Raw genomic sequence first — 18,863 nt, forward strand, 5'->3', positions numbered from 1 at the left:
CTGGGAAGCTGAGATCAAGGCACCTGACAGATTCGGTGTCTGATGAGGGCCACTTCCTTTCAGACAGCGTCTTCTAATTATAGCCACAGGTGGCCACAGGAGACATGGTATCTCCTTTATAAGGGCACTTACTCTGTTTATGAGGGCTTGTCTGAGTAAACATTAACAAATAATACTGTTAATTAAATTCCTAGAGCAGATGTGATTTTCTGTCAACAGTGTATCCTGTAAGAACTCATGAAATCTTTTGCCATTTCTATTTGTCGCTGTGGCCTAAAAGGGGAAGTTAATCAATATAGGAACTGACATCGCCTTGAAGCTTAGTGCAGAATTGCAGATTGTAACTGCTTTTAAGTCTTTTATTGTTTCTGGAAGAAAGAAAAATCCAGACTCATGACAATTGAACTCTGCTGAGTGCATGCTGGTTTATGCTGAGTAGGTTCGATAGAGTAGGCTTATACCATCTTAGTGCACAGGGAGCATACTAAGTGGGTAAATAAAAAGGCACCACAGTGCTCTTGCACGAGATAACAGAGGGCATATGGACTAATTGAAGAAGACTATGTGCATTCTCTTTGCTGCCTTTTGTGTCTGTAAGAACAGAATTCAAAAGTCAAGCAGTGGTCTTACTCCCTACAAAAACAAACTTTCTGTGTTTGTTTGGCATTTTCAGATATTCTACTCAAAAATTAGGCCAAGACTTCCCTTCCTTTCTCTTTCTTTCCTTTCCTACTTCCCTCCCTCCTATCTTCCTCCCCTCCCTCCTTGCTTTTATAGAAAGGGTCCAGTATCCTAGGCTGGCCTCCCAACTCTTCATATCCTCAGTCTGTATAACCAGACTCATTTTATTCAGTGGTGGGGCTTGAACCCAAGGCCTTTTCTCTGCTAGGCAAACACTCTACCAACTAAGCCACATTCCCAGCTGGAGTAAGTTAAAAATGTGAAAGGATTGTTTTTAGAGTCTTTTCTTTCTTAAAAGTTCTTTGGGATTTTCCTGTGAGAATTATAGACTAAACATTTTCTTGGTAAATAAGAGACAATTTGTGTATAGAAAGTATTTCTCCCTCCCTCTCCCCTTCCCTTCCCTCACCTGACTTTTAAGTTGACTTTATAAGTAGCTTCAATGTAAATATTATTTCATGAAACTTTTCAAGATTTTTCAAGATTGCTTTATTCAGAGTTACAGCATGGTTTTTGTCACAGATCTCTGCTTTTTACTCACCTTTGTTTTTTTACTGTTTAGAGAAATACCTGATGCTTGATATTCATTCAGCAAATGATTATCAAATGAACGAGGAAATTAAGTTCCAGTACCAATTTGCTTTCACAGGTGTGTATGCACTAAGTAGAAACAGAAACAGGGTTCCTCCTGTGAATGTATGATGCCCAAATGCTCAAAACACATCTTGTCAGGGTGGACAGGGTCTCACTATGTTGTCCTCTCAAGTTCTGGTGTTAATGTGTTTGCCACCATGTCCTCATAAAACCACAGTTTTCCTTCCTTTCTTCCCCCCCTTTTAAAGGACCTCACTATGTAGCTCCAGCTGTCCTGGGGTTCACTATGTAGACCAGGCTGGCCTCGAACTCACAGAGATCTACCTGTCTCTGCCTTCTAAGTGCTGGGATTAAACATGAGTTTGCCACTGTGCCTGAAACATTGTTATTTCTTAAGACAGAATACACTTAAATCTAATAATTGGTTATTTAAACAAAGTTCTTAAATCTTTAATTTTCAGTTGCATCTGTATAGTCTCTAATTTTGAGTTCTTTGTTGGGTACAGAAGGGAAACAAGGGGAGATAAATTGCTTCTAATGCCTAAGGATCTAGATTGATTAACCAAAACTTAATTATTTGGTGCAGTAATTGAAAATATTGAGTAGGTGGGTGAATCCTATAGTTTTTTTTAAAAAAATGATAGGTATTAATTTTTTAAATTTATTTTTATTTATGTGTTTATGTATATCTGTGTTTGTGTATGCATCTATCCCCGTGAGTGCCCACTGAAGCCTGAAGAGATGTTTGCATTTGTAGGCGCTAGAATTACATGCAGTTGTGAGAGACCTGTAATAGGTTCTAGGAGTTTAGCTCTGTTCCTCTGGAGGAGCAGCAAATGTTCTTAATTGCTGAACCATCTCTGTAGCCCCCAAGTAGGTGTAATTATGGGCTGGGGCTGTAGCTCATTTGACAGAATACTTGCCCACTGTTTTAGTTAGGGTTGTATTGCTCTGCAGAGACACCATGACCAAGGTAACTCTAATAAAGGGAAACAGTTTCAGAGGTTTAGTCCATTATCAACGTAATGGGAAGCATGGAGCTGGGTGAGCCAAGAGTACTACATCTTGATTCATAGGCAGCAAGGAGAGACTGTGTCCCTGGATGTAACTTGAGCATAGGAGACCTCAAAGCCCGCCTCCACGGTGACACACTTCCTCAGACAAAACCCAGCTCCTATTAGTGCTATTCCTCATGGGCCAAGCATTCAAACACATTAGTCTGTGGGGGTCCTAACTGTTCAAACCACCACACTTCCATTGACAAAGCCCTGGGTTTGATCCCCACCTCTGTATAAACCAGCTTGGTGGCGTAACTATTTACAGTCTGAAGTAGATGATTTAAGGATATCTTTACCACAGATGAAGATTGAGGCTAGCCTGAGCTACATGGGACCCTTTTTCTATACCACTCCTTCTGTCTTCCTACAAAGAAAAAGAAAGGTATTGTTGTTAATGCAGAAGCCCTGTAAAGTTATGAGATGTTAAAATATGTATCATGGGCTATCATAAAGAATAAAAATTAGTTAAAATAATAGAAGTGACTGAAAAGCGGTAAGAATTTGTTATATAATAACTTTTGTAGTGCTCTAAAATTAATGAGTAAGAATCCTGGAGCAAAGAAAAAACTGACAGGGATTATTTAAATTTTATTATGATATAATGACACTAAATTGCAGTATATTTAAGTGAAAGAAATGAAAATAGTATTTGCTACTAAATTACTAAAGAACCTAATGTACTCGAGATCTTTTCACAAAATTTTACATTGGCTGCTGGTATTAAAACAGAAAGACTTTTCCTTTAATTCTAATACTTTTATGTAACACTGCTGCTGCCACTTTACCCCTTTAAATGAATGCTTCACCATTTTGTTTCCCCATTTTATACCTAAAATGAATTTATTCACACATTGCAATGTATTGGAAAAGTTTTCTTATAGTGAGTTCTCTGGTTAATGTCCTCTGGACCTTCACTGTTTCTAATAGGTGAACCCGGTACCAACAGGAAGTCTTGACAGCGGTTAGTGTGAGAACCATACTCACACGTATGTGGACCTGTCTGACTAGACAGAGGGCGCTTCTATAGGTTCTTGCTTCCTGAGACTGAGCCAGCTTCTTTGGCCTTGTTTCTTTAAAGCCCCGACTTTCTTCCTGTAAGCTGTGCTGAATCTGATAGGCTGTTTGAGTTGTATTTGGCCAGGTTGCTAAGGATCATCACAGTCTTGACAGAGGCCTAAGAGGTGGATGTATAGTCAGAAAATAAAGCAAGGCAAGATAGCCCTTGATTATCTAAGTATGCTGCCACCAGGTCCCATGGAGAACTCTGCTGAACCAGGCTGGAACTCTCAAACTCTCTGGACTGTGTGGCCCACATGGTTTAGAACGAAGGAAACCAAAGATGCTCTCTATCTATTTCTTCTACAGCACTGAAACACGAGTGTCTTTAGATCAAAATACTGACTCGGTGGAAGACCCTCAGAACCCTGGAAAACCCCACCTGCAACAAAGCTCATGCATATAATACCCTTAAGGAGACGATTTTGGGGAGAGTCCCAGGGTAATTCTCCTGGCAAATAGGAAGAGGGAAGAGAGTTTATTGGCATATACTGGACTGATGCATCAGCCCACTTGAGGCTGACATATCTCCGGTAAAATTCTCAAAGATGCAGTTTCCATTCTTTGACTCCCGTTTTTCACCTAGCTCTTGCAGGCATCTTTTGTCCCACAACTTAGCTTTCTGTCACCATAACAAAATACCTGAGATAATCAACTTCATAAAAGGAAAAGGTTTATTTGAACTCAAGGTTTCAGGAGGTTCAAGGCCATGCTTGATTGGACCTGCTGATTTTGAGCTTATGGCAAGGAAGCATATCATAGTACAAGCCCATGACTAATCAAAACAGGTTACTTCATTGCCAGAAAGGAAAACAAACAAACAACAACAAAAACCCTCTAAAAGGTTCTACTATCTCCGTATTGAGAGCCAAGAACCGACCGTTTAACATGGGGGCCTTGGAGAACATTCAAAATCCAGAATCTAGCACCTTCATGTAATAGAAACTGCTCCCTAATGAATCAGCGAGGACTTCGGGCCTCCAGGAGACTGAGTATTGATCTTTATTCCTCTTAAAGGGGATCGGTAGCATTGGCAACTCCTTTTTTCTTGAAGTGCTCTTCTCTCATCTCTTATGGGAGCTGGGATGCAAAGATGGGCACATGTGGGTAGTCCTTAAGGAGGCCCCTATGTTTGGAAAGAGATCATTCACATGTATCTGATTATAAAGGTGCATATTCCCAGCCCCCTTCACTTCTCCGAGTCTTGTCTACCTTCCCAAGATCTGCTGAACATCTTAGTCAACCTCAATTTCAGTGTCTTCCAAGTCCCTCTGAAAACCTTGTTTCTGTGTTTATCTATTAGCTATGGTATTTTTCTCTACTCAGAAACCTTTGGTGGCATCCTTTTTTTTTTTTACCCATTAATTTATCGAGTGTCTTCTGTATAGAAAATAATATTCTAGTTTGTGTAGAAACAAGTGAGTCTCAGGTTGGGAAAGAAGTCCCTTGTCCAGAGAAATAATCATCAAAAAACAACTTTTTATTTGTTAAAGTTCTGTGGAAAGTAATGTGTGGTGGCTTCTGGAAGGACACAGTCCTGGTCTGAAGCCAAGGTTATGAAGGATGTATTTCTCCAGTGGAGCAGAATCGTGCATAAAGATTCAGAGGTAGCTAGAGGAAGAGGGCAGCTCAGTGAGGCTTGTGAGAGAGGCAGGGGGTCAGTGAGTACGGCATCAGAGGCTAAATGTAAAAGTCCCTAGCCTCTTCCTAAGCCATTAAAAGGTGTTCCTGACAAAAGAAGGGCATTCTGACTTCAGTAGAAATGTCAACATGACCATTATACCACAATGGAAATATGGAGAGGCCGGTTAGGAAACCAGATGGGCAATCGAGATGAAGACAAGCAAACAGCGCTGATGGTGGCTCTCCACTAGCAGCTGGAGGAGGAGGGGATCTCAAAGACATTAGCAACCGAGTGAATGACATAATGGTTTTCTTCACATGTGAAGCCATTTAGTCTTGTAGGTGAACTAGGGCCATGCCTCTCTCAGTTCCCTCTTCAGAGCCATAGCTACCGTGTATTAGCATGTCCCTCTTTTCAGTGCTGTTGAAGGCTGTCCTTGGCTTTCTTATCTTACTGATTTCCTCTCCTCCAGCCCAGCACCTGAGAGTTCTTCAGAAGTGTTCCCCTAGACACGTTACTGTGCTGATAGAAGACCATGATGTCCCCTAGACCCTGCTTTTCTGTGGCTGGAGCATGGGATGAGAGTTTGTAAAATTCACTCCCAAAGTGAATTTCCTAATACAGTTTCTTCTTCAATGAATCAGCTTACGACTTCCTATGAGCACCTTTCACTGTCTGCCCTATCTGCCCGAAAGGTTCTCCTTTCTTCCTTCTACATAGCCTGTGGCTCTGAACATCAAGGGCTTGTGATGAAAGGCCATCCATCTTCACACACACCTTCCTTGCCTGTCTTGCGGTGTTTGGGACCTTCAGACAGCTGTTATCATTATTTACTTTCAGACATACTTTGTATCCGATTCAGCTTTATATTTCACTCAGATCTAGCACAAATGCCTGAATGAAGCAGAACAGGTTTCTGGAAGAGTGAACAAGCACACAATGCAAACCTTTTGACCTGACCCTGTTGTACTAAGTGTTGTTAGACTCTTGAAGGCTTCTCTACCCTGGCTAGTTCCCAAATAACTGACACACAGAGATTCTAATTTATTTTATAAGCTTAAGGCACTAGAGCTGGGCAGATGTCAACCAAACTATTTTGTTTTCTCTCAGATGCACATCTTAAGTTGCTTGCCAATCACTCATCACAGCCACATGCTCATGGTCCATCCTACCCCATCATGACTTCCTTCTCCCTGGCTTCCTCTCCTCCTGCAACATCTTCTGCTCCATCTCTTTTCTCTTGCCTTGTCTTTTCTCCATCCCCAAGACCAGGAACCTAAACCCCTCCTGCCCTCTTTTCTGCCCAGCCCAGGCTGTCAGCAACTTTATTAGCCAATCAGGGATAATTGGGGAGCAAAGTTACACAGCATCACTTAGTGTATGTGAGTATGCGCTAGTCTAGGGTGTAACTAAGTCTTAGAGGGGGCCAATAATTAGCATTAGAATACACAGCACCAGACAAACCCCCAAGTTGACTCAAGAGAATTTTCAAGTAATGTACTATCTCCCATTGCTACAGCCTGTGCTTTTTAAATAGTGTTTTAACAGGCATATCCAAATGTTTTCTAGTCCTTTTAAATTTGGGGAAAATCTGTCTGTGGTTCCCCTGATGCCACAGATTACTTCCTTGTCATATAGAACATGGTAAGGCTAAGAAGGATCCATGCCTTGTCTGTACTGACCCTTATGCTGGATGTTTCTGAATACTACTACAACAAAGGACCAACCCCATAGCTTCGTGTGCTGGTCAGGTGCTCTGGTCACTGAGATCCATCTACAGTCTTTTCCTAAATCCATGGTGAGCGACTCTGTGCTGAGTAATACCAGGTTCAGAGGCTTCATGATAAGAATTCTAGTGTTAAGAGCAAAAGTGTAATAATGGTCTTTATTGTTGTTTTGATGGAATGACAGATATAACAATTCTCAGGCAGATATTGTTTTGTGTAGCATTTATGAGTACTGCGCATGTCTAGAAAAACGTCACGCAATAAACAAGCAGGTAGTAAGTTTCTAGTGATTCTCTATTAGAGCTAGTACGATGAAGAATAAATAATGCCTCTCACTGCCATGGCGCAGTAGCTAACAGAGGATTCGGCGAAGGCATTGGCTCAGAGCCAGTCTCAGCCATCATGGTGGCAATGGAGTCCTACCACAGCGCAATCATGTCTATTATGTCGAATAAAGGCCATGAAGGGAAAGAACTGTGCGGCCATCGCTGCACCAGGCCCAGATGGTGACCACAGACTTCCGAAAGATCTTTCCCTTTGGTGACAGGCTCTACATAGGCCTGGCTGGGCTGGCCACCAGCGCCTCCAGTTCTGGTTGAACCTGTACAAGCTGAAGGAAGGCCGGCAGATGAAGCCTTATACCCCCAAGGGCATGTTGGTTAGTAAACCGTTTCTCTCTTGTATGAGAAACAGTTTAATCCCTACTACGCAGAGCTTGTCATTGCTAGGTTGGACCCGAAGACCTTTTAGCCCTTCATTTGCTCTCTAGATCTCATTGGCTGCCCCATGGTGACTGTTGGCTTTGTAGAGGTACCTGCTCCGAACAAATATGTGGGATGTGAGCCTCTCTGGGAGCCCAGCATGAATCCAGGACACCTGTTTGAAACCATTTCCCAGGCCATGCTGGATTGTGTGGACTGCAATGCCGTATCAGGCTTGGGCGTCATTGACCACATCATTGAAAGAGACAAGATCACCACCAAGACACTAAGGCCTGGATGGACTAACCCTGTGCCCTGGTCCCAGTTTTCTTTTTAATGCATCACCTTTCTTAAAAAAAAAAAAAAAAAAAAAAAAAAGGAATATCTGACAGAAACAACTACAGGGAGAGTTTATTTGGCTCCTGGTTCAAAGGAATCAGTGTATCACAGTGCAGAAGGCATGTTTGTGGCCCCTGGGTGGTCTGTGGTGGCAGCAGCTTGCAGCAGCAGAGAGCCAGACTGGAAGTTTCATTGGTCTGTACCCCTAAAAGTCTGCCACTGTGGCCTGATGTCCACCAGCTAGACATGGTGGACAGCAATGTTCATGTCCAGAGTATTCCACAGACTCCCAAAACAATGTCATCATTTGGGGACCAAGTGTTTAAACACGTGAGCTCCAGGGAAACATTTCCCAAGCAGACCATAACAACAGGTGCCGAAGCAGGCTAGAGCAAGGAATTGTAGATGAGCTGGCGGGAAGTAGGAGGCGACGGTATCAGGGCAGAATCAGGGCAGAGGTCTGGGTGGACCTCGGGCCTGACAGAGAGAGAAGTTGACTTCTGAAGCTCCATCTGTGTGCTTCATCCCCTCTCCCTTTGCAGCCTGATCTCTGCCCTCCTCCATTTTCACACGTCTGCTGTTCTAGCCCCCCTGAACTTTTCAGCTCTGCTTTCCTCTGTCAGAAGCAGTCTTTCTCTTCTCCCTTGAGTGGAGTCATACTCCTGGAACCTACCCAGAATGTGTGCCACCAGCTCCTGGCTACCCACTCTCTCCCCGCCCCACCTCCCATCACACTTCTGCAGGCAGGTAGTCTCTCCTGTCCTTGCTTCCTGTGCAGCATAACCACTTCTCAAATGGCCCCTTTTGATTAATTACAGGGATTTCTTTGAAATTCTCCTTCCCCTTCAATGAAAAGCCTTTAAGAGAAGGAAACACGTCATGATCATCTCAGCTGAGAGCCTTGCCCACACCAGGAGAAGCACTACATTATTGTTGAAGGCTTGAATGAATGATGGGAAGGAGAAAGGGGATGAGTGAGAGGAGGAAGAGTGGAGGCAGAAATGGATGTAAAATTCTTTTTTTAAAGAACCTTGAGAAAAGTAAATTTAAGTTAAAATAATACCAGAGATGTTTCCCTAAATTTAGTTAGTAACCAAGTGATTGCAATGGTCACTTTGAGTACATCAAGTCACAATCAAACTGAAAATTCACCTACATTTCTAGGGTGGCAACCTCCTGAAAGTAGGAGTGGCTTGGCGTTGCCTTTTTGAAGTCAGCATGTTTTCAGTGTTTTACATATTTGGTGGGTTAGATTACAAGAATGCACGCCTGAATCTACTTTCTGTATAACCACATCCCTTCCAGCCCGGGCTGGAAAATAACACTCCAGGCCAGAAGACAAGAAGCTTGACAATTTGCTATTCTCTTTGCAGGCAGCATGCTGAATCCATGTCTTTAGATTTCACAGCACATTAGAGCTTGATTGTTTAGCGAAAGAGAAAAGACTGTTCAGTTCTGCACTTGTGGGCTGTAATTGCCAGGAGACTGCTGTATCTGGGGACATTTTGATACTTTTCTGTTCACTGGACAAAAGGAAGGAATAAATAGATCTTTTTAGTATGTTCCTCTTTGTCTGTGTGTATGGTGTATGTATGTGTGTGTTTGTGTTCACTTGCCTGTGTGCACACACGTGTGAGCGAGAGCCAGAGGTTGATGTTGGGTGTCTTCCTTAATTGCTCTGCACTTTGGTCTTGAGACAGAGCTTCTCCCTGAACCTGTATTTGATGAATCAGCTAGACTGGCCTGCCGAAGAACTGCATGGGTCTCTGCTTTTCTTGTATGGAGATTGTCGGCACCTGCAAAGGCTTTGTACATGGGCGCCGGGGTTCTCGCTGTACTCACCAAACCCTCTCCCTGCCCCCATATTCCTGGGCTGGAAAGATGGCTTGGCGGATAGAGGCGCTTGCTGAAGGGCCTGATGACCGAAGTGTGATCTGTGAGTTTCCCATGGTAGAGAGAACCAACCACTGGAAACGGCTCCCTGACTGCAACCCGCGCACACACATGTGCGTGTACGCACCCCCATATACGCAGTTAACTTTTTCCTTACTAAGACAGCCATGGCTCGCTTTGACCTACGTCCTCATTTGCTATAGTTAGAAGCCTTTGCATGATTTCTTGAGTGGTTCCTCAATGCTGGTATATCCCAGCTTTCACAGATTCCTTATGGGTTGTAGCAAGGCGGCCTGCAATTCCATCTTTTGACTAGTATGTAATTTAAGCTTCTGAAATATGTTGCTGAAATTTCCAAATAAACATTTAATATATGTAGGAATTCAGGATGATGGATCTTATGGTGACCTAATCGAAAATGAGGGTTGTGGGATCATCAGCCAAGAGTGAATAGGGCCTAAAGAGAATTGATTTCTGCATGAGAGCATGCACACATACACACACGCACACACACTTTTAAAAATCCATTTTAAAAAGCAGTTCTTGAGTCTAGACTTCAAAGTTATGCGTCTTTATTTTTTCAACTGACGGAGAAACTTGTCCCAAATCTGTCATTCTCAGACTCTTCATCTTGTTCCTCCTCCTAAAGACAGCTGTACCAAGTCCCAGACCTGCAGTATGTTTACCCAACTGTCTCCGTCTTCCAAAACTCAGTTGCAGAATGTAAAATTCCCCACTGTTGCTCTTCCAGGAATGGTTTACTGAAATATTTCAGGAATTGTTGAAGTTCCAAATTTTCTTGCTGTAACTTTTCAGCTATGCTCGTCAGAATGATGACTCGAAGACTGTTCCTGTCTTCTGGGACCCATGCTAGATTCAATTTTCACTTCTCATTCCAGTGAGCGGCTGTCCTTCTTTCCCTGTGTTTACTGCCGCCGACCCTGCACGCCTTTTTCTTCTTTTATGGTTCAGTCTGTGTGTGTGTGCGTGTGTGCATGTGCATGCATCAGGTACCTAGGGAGTCCAGACGAGGGTGTGGGGTCCTTTGGAATTAGGGTGACAGGCCACTTGAGGATGTGGGTGCTGGGAACTGAACTGGGGTTTTCTGCAAGGTTAAACAGTTCTCTTATTAACCACTGAGCCACACTCCAACTCAGAAATACATCTTGAAATCAACACATTCTGAATTTATTGAAAGGTACATGCTCTTGCCAAAGAAGCCATTTAATGTGTTATTTTTTATTTATTTTTTATTTTTTTAATATTAGTTACAGTTTATTAACTTTGTATCCCAGCTGTAGCTTCCTCCCTCATCCCCTCCAATCCTGCCTTCACTCCCTCTTCTTCTCTCCTGTCCTTCCCCCAGTCCACTGATAGGGTCCCCTTCCATCTGACCTTAGCCTATCAGATCTCATCAGGAGTGGCTGCATTGTCTTCCTCTATGGCCTGGTAAGGCTGTGCACCACTCCCACCCCCTTCAGAGGGAGGTGATCAAAGAGCCAATCACTGAGTTCTTGTCAGAAACAGTCCCTGTTCCACTTACAAGAGAACCAACCCACTTGGAGATTGAGCTCTCATGGGCTACATCTGAGCAGGGGTTCTAGGTTATCTCCGTGCATGGTCCTTGGTTGGAGTATCAGTCTCAGAAAAGACCCCTCTGCCCAGATTTTTTGGTTCTGTTGCTCTCCTTGTGGAGCTCCTGTTGCCTCCAGGTCTTTCTATCTCCCCCTTCTTTCATAAGATTCCTGCACTCTGCCCAAAGTTTGGCTGAATCTCAGCATCTGCTTTGATACACTGCCAGGTAGAATCTTTCAGAGGCCCTCTGTGGTGTGCTCCTGTCCTGTTCCCTGTTTTCTCCCTCTTCAGATGTCTATCCCGTTTGCCTTTCTGAATGAGGATTGACAACTCAAGAGCGGCATGGACCCCGACATCTGGTCCCTTCTTCGCGTGGAGAACTGATGGTCCTCAGTTCTTAGAAAGTCCTAGCTGGTCCTGAGAGTGTAGATCCTCTCCCTGAAGCCCACCAGAGATATCCATGGACTATTCTGTATTAACTAATGAAAGGCTGGAAGCACAGCACCCTGTGTCTTGCCTTGTCAGTATGGTATGGAGATGGGTGCGGGCTTCTTCTCTGAGTCCTGCTTTGGTGAGGAAGGGACGCTTGTAGGCAGGGGACCGATTCAGCTGCTCCTCTGTGTGGACAGCGCCGGTCATCACCTTGAATCTTACAGGGGCAGTGCTTCACAGCCTGCACTGCTTTCTCCACCAGCGTCCTCATTCTTCTGGCCTGTGGTTCCCAGCATCCTTCATCCGTGCGCTTGGTCACTCACTCAATAGACCTCTGTTTAGACTCAGATGACACTAGGTCTGTTTGACTAGGTGTGTGCCTGGGAATTCATGTTCCAGTGGACAAAACTGACAAGTGATAGTTCTAAAGTTAACGGTAATTGCTAACTTAGGTTGGTTTTGTGGGTGACAGGAATTTTATGGGTGACAGGTGAGAGCATTTCCCTTGTGTTAAAAAGCACTTCCTGAAGAGGATGAACCAGCTACACCTATGGCAATAATCTTCAGAAAGCAATTATTTGAGGCAGTGGCACTTGTCAAAAAGGTATCGTGGAGTGATTACATTTTCATGGTGACTCTTATATGTGCCCTCGTGTAGTTTTAGAACATATTGTGTAACTTTTTGTTTATTCCCTGCCCATCCCTCCCCACTTCTCTGATAAGGCCTTAATGTGTAGCCAGGGATAGCCTGAACTCAGTTCTTCTTGCCTCTGTCACCTGAATGCTAGTGTTACAAGTGTGAGCAATCATGTCTAATCCCTACTTTCATTTCTTAACTAAGACCTGTAGTTTGCCTACAGTAATACTTAGTGTCTGAAAGGTACTAAGTTAAACCTCTTTAACTGGTGGAATTGTTCTCTTTTTATTATGAAAATATATTCAAGGGCAAGTATCCATGGACTTTAATTAGTGCTAATATAAATGTAGTTATTTGAAAAGAACTTTGCATCAGTTTCTTGAAAGTAGCTTTCTCATCTTTGATCAGTTTCATTGTGAGGCACCGTAAATCTCAACTTCTTTATATTTCCCTTGAGTTTTTAAGTCTTAATCTTAAAAAAGTATTTTTAGGAGTGGCTGCATTGTCATCTTCTGTGGCCTGGTAAGGCTGCTCCCCCCTCAGGGGGAGATGATCAAAGAGCAGGCCAATCAGTTTATGTCAGAGGCAGTCCCTCTTCCCATTACTGTGGAACCCACTTGGACATGGAAGGAGAGGGGGAGCTCCCCTATCAGTGGATTTGGGGAGGGGCATACGTGAAGAAGGGGGAGGGAAGATAGGATTAGGAGGGGAGGAGGGAGGGGTTTATGGGGGATACAAAGTGAATAAAGTGTAACTAATAAAAGTTAAAAAATAAAATAAAATAAAAAATAAAAATAAATAAATAAAAGTATTTTTATTGTACCATTTTAAGTGTTAAAGTTTCAGATTTATTTCGATCCTTATTCTTTTAAAAGTTATAATGTAGTCTCTTTTTTTCTGATTTTGTTTACCCTGTGGCTTTTCTTTGCATATAGTTTGAGAGGCCCTCTTCTCAGAGCTTTCAAAGAAAACTTTCTCCAGTTTGTTTTTAATGAACAAATACATATTTGAATGAGCACATAGATGCTTTGGGAAATCTCTTTTTGGGTAGCTGCAAAGTCCGATTGTGGGAATATAATGGTAAAAGCTAATATTTTCCCAAGCACTTCCTTTGTGCAAATATATTCCAGAAGGTCTGAGGTCAGGTATTCACTCTTGGTAGAGAAAGATGGGACAGACCCCCGGCTAAGGATGAAACACGGACAACAGTGACTATCTGCGCCTACATGTGCGCCCACACATGATTCGGGGCCTCCTGCTTTATTTCGGAACGGGAAATGCACACCCTTGTGATTCTTTTAGAGACTTGGCATTTTGAACTCTCTTGACTTGTTCAGGACAGTGGTCGTTGGACTGCCGAGGAACCCCTGTACATCTGGTAGACCTGCTCTTATTTACATAGCAGCTTGCCACACTGGCTGGTTTGCCTCGTGGCATGCTTTATCTTTCGATGGGTTGATAGTATGCTGATGGCTTTTTCGTGTGTCCTGTTAGGTTCAAACCCAGGACTTCACATGTGGTAGGTAAGCACCCCTGAGCTGCCCACCCCCTGCATTTTCAATGTGGCAGTCGCTGGGCTGTGTTGAGGTAATACGCTCTACTTTATCTGCTCAGAGTGTGACCCTTGTACTTACATTATGCCTGACACTCATCTAGATGATCATGAGAAAGGCAGGCTGTGGTAATTCCTGCCTGTTACAACTGAATCAGAACCTGTTTTTGTTTTGTTTTTTAAACCAAGACACTCTGGTGATTCATGTACACATTAAACGTGCATACCAGTCTGAACTTGGTATTTTTTTTACCTTATAAACTCCCACACATGCTTTGATTCATTATTTTTGTCTACTACATCTGAAAAGGACTCTAATGACCTATTATTAAAAGCAAAACGTGCACTGCACTGCGCCTGCGTCACACCTTCCCAGCAGGCACCGTCTTGGTGTCAGTCAGCCTGCACGCTCCCTCGGGAGCTACACACTGGGAGGCAGCCTCGCCTTGTTCTCCTCTCCTCTCCAATGCCCTTTGACTGGTCCTTGGCTTTGTATGTTTCTGGGCCATTTATACCCAGAATAAGCATGTTAAATGAGAGTAGGAGTCCTGTTGCCTTATGAAAGGACAGGAGGTCTGACCAGGAGGGGCACTTGTCAGAGATGCCTTTTTTTTAAAATTACAACTTAGTCACTTTGTATTCCAGTTGTAGCCCCATCCCTCGTCTCCTTCGGGTCGCACCCTCCCTCTTTCTCCCCATGCCCCTCCCCTAAGCCACTGATAGGGGAGTTCCTCCTCCCCTACTATCTGACCCTAGCTTATCAGGTCTCATCAGGACTGTCTGGATCCTTTTTCTCTGTGACCTAGTAAGGACACATCACCAGGGGGAGTTAATCAAAAAGCAGACAAGTGAGCTCATGTCAGAGACTCCCCCTGCTCCCCTTACTAGGGGACCCACTTGGAGACTGAGCAACCATTGGGCTTCTTTGAACAGGGGTTCTAGGTCCTCTCCACCCATGGTCCTTGGTTGGAGTATTGGTCTCTGCAGGCGCCCCTGGGTCCAGATATTTTGGCTCTGTTGGTCTCCTTGTAGAGCTCCTGTTCCCTCCAGGTCTTTCATTTCCCACTTCTTCCATAAGATTCCCTGCACTCTGCCGAAAGTTTGGCTAGGGTCTCAGTATGTGCTTTGATACGCTGCTGGATAGAGTCTTTCAGAGGCCCTCTGTGGTGGCTCCTGTCCTGTTCCCTGTTTTCTCCCACTTCTGATGTCTATCCTGTTTGCCCTTCTGAATGAGGATTAAGCATCTTGCCTAGGGTCCTTTTTGTTGTTTATCTTCTTTAGTACTATAAATTTTAGTGTGTTTATCCTATATCATATGTCTGATATTCATTTGGTCTTTGTTCTGAAATGTTCGAATGTGTCTGGAGGAAAGGGAATTTTATTTGATTTTTTTCAGAGTTGTTTAAGAAAGCAGAAATACTTGAGCAAATTTTGGGTATATACCTAGCAGTGGTATAGCTGGGTCTTGAGGAAGCACTATTCCTAATTGTCTGAGAAAGCACCAGATTGACTTCCAAAGTGGTTGTACCAGTTTACATTCCCACCAGCAATGGAGGAGGGTTCCCCTTTCTCCACAACCTCTCCAGCATGTGTAGTCACTTGAGTTTTTCATCTTGGCCATTCTGATGGGTGTAAGGTGAAATCTCAGGGTCATTTTGATTTGCCTTTCCCTAATGGCTAATGAGGTTGAACATTTCTTTAAGTGTTTCTCTGCCATTCGATATTCCTTTATTGAGAATTCTCTGTTTAGCTCTGTTCCCCATTTTTTAATTGGATTACTTGGTTTGCTGCTTTTCAGCTTCTTTAGTTCTTTATATATACTGGATATTAGCCCTCTGTCAGATAAAGGGTTGGTGAAGATTCTTTCCCAATCTGTAGGCTTTATTTGTAATAGCCAGAACCTGGAAACAACCCAGATGTCCATCAACGGAGGAATGGACACAGAAATTGTGGTATTTTTTACACAATGAAATACTACTCAGCAATCAAAAAAGAGGAAATCATGAAATTTGCAGGCAAATGGTGGGCTATAGAAAAGATCATTCTGAGTGAAGTATCCCAGAAGGAGAAAGACAAACATGGTATATACTCGCTTATATAGACCTACAAGATATGATAAACATAATGAAATCTATACACCTAAAGAAGATAATCAAGAAAGCGGACATGGGGTAAGATGATCAATCCTCATTTAGAAAGACAAATGGGATGTGCATTGAACGTATGACAGGAGTCTACTGAGCGCATCTGAAAGACTCTACCTAGCAGTGTTTCAAAGCAGATACAAAGACTCATGACCAAACCTTCGGCAGAGTACAGGGAATCATATGAAAGAAGGGGAGTTAGTATGATGGGGAAAGGATAGGAGCTCCACAAGGACCAAATATATCTGGGCACAGGGTCTTTTCTGAGACTGACACTCAACCAAAGACCATGAACGGATATAACCTAGAACCTCTGCTTGGATGTGGCCGTGGTAGCTCAGTAATCAATTGGTTTCCCATAGTAAGGGGAACAGGGACTATTTCTGACAGGAACTCAATGGTGGGCTCTTTGACCTCCCCACCCCCCAAGGGAGGAGCTGTCCTGCTAGGCCACAGAGGAGGACTTTGCAGCCCGCCCTGAAGATACCTGATAAAACAGGATCAGATGAATGGGGAGGAGGTTCTCCCCAATCAGTGGACTTGGAAAGGGGCATGATGGAGATGAGGGAGGGAGGGTGGGATTGGGAGGGAATGAGGGAACGGGATACAGCTTGGATACAGAGTTAACAAAATGTAACTAATAGGAAAAATAAAATTAAAAAAAAAAAGAAAGCAGAAATAGAAGCAATGACTAAGAAGTTAGAAGACAGATGTGGCTGGGTGGTAGAACACCTGCCCAACATGTGGTAGGAAGAGGAACATCTCTCCAGCACTGGGGAGAATAAATGTCAGAGATGGGGCTGGAGAGATGGCCCAGCAGCCAGGTGCTTTTCGATCTTCCGGATTTCTAGGTTATCAACGTTTGGTTCCCAACACCGAGGTCAGGTGGCTCACAACCATCCTGCCCCCACCCCCCACGGCAGGCATATATTCACAGGGGCATGAGTACAAAAATGTTTTTGAAGGAATTCAGAGAGGAAAACATTTTGCTTGTGTGTTGGAAGATATTTTGAAAGGATTTGCATATTCTAATACTGTAGTGTGTCCATCCTTAGATCACAGAGATGTTCAATCCCAGGGCCAGCGGGTGTGCTGCAGGGAGGTGGTGAGAACGGGCACTTGGGTCCTCCGGATCCCTGATGACGTGTAAGCTTAGTGTTAACATCCAGAGTGGCTTTCCCTTGTGTGTGGTCTGCTTGCTGAGTTGCTAGGAGCACACACCACTCTCCACTGTGTGTTCAGCCTTCCGTCTGTGGCGCTCTGTTTCTCCCTGGCTGTTGTAAAATGTTTTGCTGCGTGTATTTACATTTGTGTGGATGCGCATGGGCACGTGTGTGCCGTGTCACACGTGTGGAACTCAGAGGACAGTTGGTGGGCATCTGTTCTGTCCTCCCACCATGTGGGGCCGGGAAGATCAGGTGCAGGCTGTGTTGGTGGCTAGTGTGCTTGCCTTTTGAGCCGTTTCGTCAGAGCCTCGCTAGTTACTTCAACCTAAGGCATCTGCCGTCAAGTATTCCCATGGAACGGTCTCAGAAATCCCTAAATCTTTAATGTAGTTGGACCTAATAGTGTATAGTTAGCTCTCCTGCCTTAGCAATTTTTATTATCTTCTCTGTGTATTAGTTTTCATGGACACAACTCTGTTTTCCCCTCTACTCAAAGTTTTATTAGACTTCTTGCATGGATTCCCTTATGTGTGTTTTGAGCAAGAGGCAACTTCAACGATCATGGTAACTTAGAATGTGATATAGAAATCTCGGGAGGGGTCAGGGAGAAGTACTAGCCTCAAGACCTGAGTGTGATCCACAGAACGCAAAAACCTTCAAGTCGTGGTGGTGCCCAAAATCCTAGCACCCCTAGGTGGGAGGTGGGAGGTTTATCAGCAGGACGGTCAGCTAGTTTGGAGTATGAAGTGCATCAGTGTGTGTGTGTGTGTGTGTGTGTGTGTGTGTGTGTGTGTGCATGCACACATAAAAAAAAAAAGGAAGAAGAGAGCTTCACTTACTTTCCTAGGGAGCTTATATGAATATTAAATTACTGTCTACAGACAGGATAGGACATATGTGTCTTTATTGTCAAATGGCACAGGTAGGTGTGAACTCTTCTACATGTTTTCTTTGCATGTAGCTCTGATTGAGCAAGCAGCAAAAACATGCAGGACTCTTGTAGAGAAAGTGAGGCATGGGCAAGAGCAAGAGCCAGGCTTGTGAATGAAGAGGCCTTCTTGTCAAAGTCTACATTGTGAAGAGGTTGTGATTTTCCTGGTCGGAATTGTCAGTGTACTTTCCCCTCAGTGCGAACAAAAGAGAAGCCATTGCAGAGAAAAGGCCCCAACACTCCCCCGGACCCAGCAGCCAGAGGCACACGGAGCCTGCTGGCTTTTCATTTAATGCTGTGTTCCCTGTGAAAATGTTCTAGGTCATATCAGTGCTATTTCATTATCAGAAATTATCACTGTGTTCATAGTGGAAAATTGAAAATGCAGGGAAGCCACTTTTCTTCCCTCAAAGTTGTGTGCAGATATACCGTATTTTAAAAAATAATCTGACAAAAGAAAGGGAAAAGTTCAGCAAACCTAGAGAAACTTTTCTAAATGGAACACACAATAAATGCAAAAGCTCCAATCAATTAAATTGCTAAAAATATAATTTATAACTGGCAAGTGCATGCCAGCTGCCACCCTGCCAGCCCTGTGAACGGGAAGAATTAGGTTCCGTCCAAGTCCTGCTGACACCGGCCTTCATGAGAAGAGCAGCAATTTATTTTCATTAATGTGAAAGTGAGTATTTGTTGACAAAGTTTCTAGGGAGCATGGTAACGGATCCAAATGCTGAAGTAGGCAGCCTGTTC

General features: G+C 43.7%; 1 protein-coding gene and 1 pseudogene across 1 annotated transcript in view; both read left to right on the forward strand.

Moving 5' to 3' along the window:
- Positions 1-18,863, forward strand: part of Map3k5 (mitogen-activated protein kinase kinase kinase 5) — a 190,096-nt gene that overhangs the window by 20,466 nt on the left and 150,767 nt on the right. The window lies entirely within an intron of this gene.
- Positions 7,201-7,778, forward strand: LOC129670657 (proteasome subunit beta type-3-like; annotated as a pseudogene).

The sequence above is a fragment of the Psammomys obesus genome, unplaced genomic scaffold (genome assembly GCF_907164565.1).
Source record: "Psammomys obesus unplaced genomic scaffold, mPsaObe1.curated_primary_1811, whole genome shotgun sequence".
NCBI classification, from domain to species: Eukaryota; Metazoa; Chordata; class Mammalia; order Rodentia; family Muridae; genus Psammomys; species Psammomys obesus.